Raw genomic sequence first — 1943 nt, forward strand, 5'->3', positions numbered from 1 at the left:
AAACAAACAGCAACAACAAAAAGGGAATGGCAAAAGGCACCTGGAATTTTGGCACTGAATTTCAATGCAGAAATATGAGAAAGAAACCAAAACTAGGGTCTGATGGTAGCTCTCAGATGTTTGCAATAACTCAATCAGGAAGTACAGGAGGGAACTCTGACATGTGGGGGGAAATATGACCAATTCTGTTCTGAAAATCTTACATTCAATACATGAAGGACATTTTGGCCTAGAAATGTGTCAAAGGAAATGGGAGCTTCCTATACGGTAAAAGTGAGAATTAGAGAGTCGTACAAGGTAAGTAATAGTTAAAGCAATAAAGGAAAAATGTTTCCTTTGGAGGTAAATAGACAAAAACCTTCAGAGGAGAGTGGAAGGGTCTCAAAGACAAGCCATTTGGGTCTAGAAAGATTGCTTGGGTAGATGAGTTTCCCATCTGAGCGTCTTTGAATTGGTTGTGAACCATGCGGTTAATGCTCTCAAGGGCTTCCCTGACTCCACAAACCAAAGTAGGCATTCATTTTTTCATCATAGAGATCATATACGTTTGGTTACATTTTATGTTTCATGTGTATAAATTGTCTGGCCCATCATAAGCATGTAGTCAATATGTGTTGAATAAATTCACAACTTCCATAATCACTTAACCACTCTAAAACTCACTTTATGTTTATAAAATCAAAATAGAAATTCTAAGCTCCCAGACTTGTGAGGACTATGTGAGGCAGCTCTGTCTAGCCCCAGCATATTGTCTGACATATTATGGATATTAAGTGGGTGCTGGTTACCTGTCCTGACTCCTCTTGTATTCTTTGCCCATAGCTACAGTGCCAAAAAAAAAAAAAAAAAAACAAGTAACGCTTCAAATGTGTTAGTCTTACAGAATAATTTCCAGTTAGTGTTTATTTCTCTTCCACACTCCTTCATTTTCCACCACTGATTCCTCCCTTTTTTTCTTCCCCTTCCCCTTCAACAATGACAGAAGTTAAAATCAAAATTCTATGGAGTGTTTTCATGTCTGTCTTCACCTCTTATAAGAGCAAATGTTCAACGAAAAATTGAAATAGAAATATTACTTACAAAATTGATGTGAGGAATTTGAGTTTATTCCATTCAGGTCTGTACTTCAAAGCAAACCACTTTGCTAGAAAATGTCCTGGAAGTTTTTCTTAAAAAGCCAAACTTTGATTAGAACATTATGACCAGAATATGCCACTCTGAGACATTACCTTCAAAATCATTTTGCCTCCAAGCTAGTCCATTAATATCTTATTAGGCATCTGGAAAAAAACCCTTCAATTAGAAATTATTAAGAACCTAAAGTTATTGATATATATTTGATATATATTAAGAACTAATGATATTTTAAATATATATCAAGTTTTAAATATTACCATGAATGGAAACCCAGTAGAAGTTACAATATGTTAAATTCATTTATGTGGTCGGGTCATTGTCACAATCATTGCTTTCAGAGCCACTGCATGGTGAAACTGATGGGAGAGGATTTCATTGAAGGAAAACTCAAAGTTCTTTGGGAAAATTTTCATGTATCTCCCTAATTTTTTTAAAATTATATTATAAGTGATTTAAATGCTTGAATTATTCATTCAGTCAATAGTTTATGAAGCACTCCTGAGTGCCAGGGTACCATTATATCTGACAGAGCATTTGCAAAATGCAGCATTACAAAATCCTGTGGGTGAGAACAAAGCAATTTTATTATATTTCCCTCTTACATGCAGATATATTTTGGAAAAGAGAGATAAGAACGCTTTTGTGAGTATAATCCGAGAAGACATTTGGGCTCACTCTATGTCATTTATGCAGATTCCCACCCTAGAATCATGCTCACTACTCTAATTGCTGAAGTTGACTTCAGTCAACTGCATTTAGCATCACACTCTCAGACTCTCCCATGAAGAGGTGCCCTGAAGCTCAGG

This window comes from Capra hircus, chromosome 15, assembly GCF_001704415.2.
Source record: "Capra hircus breed San Clemente chromosome 15, ASM170441v1, whole genome shotgun sequence".
Taxonomy (NCBI): domain Eukaryota; kingdom Metazoa; phylum Chordata; class Mammalia; order Artiodactyla; family Bovidae; genus Capra; species Capra hircus.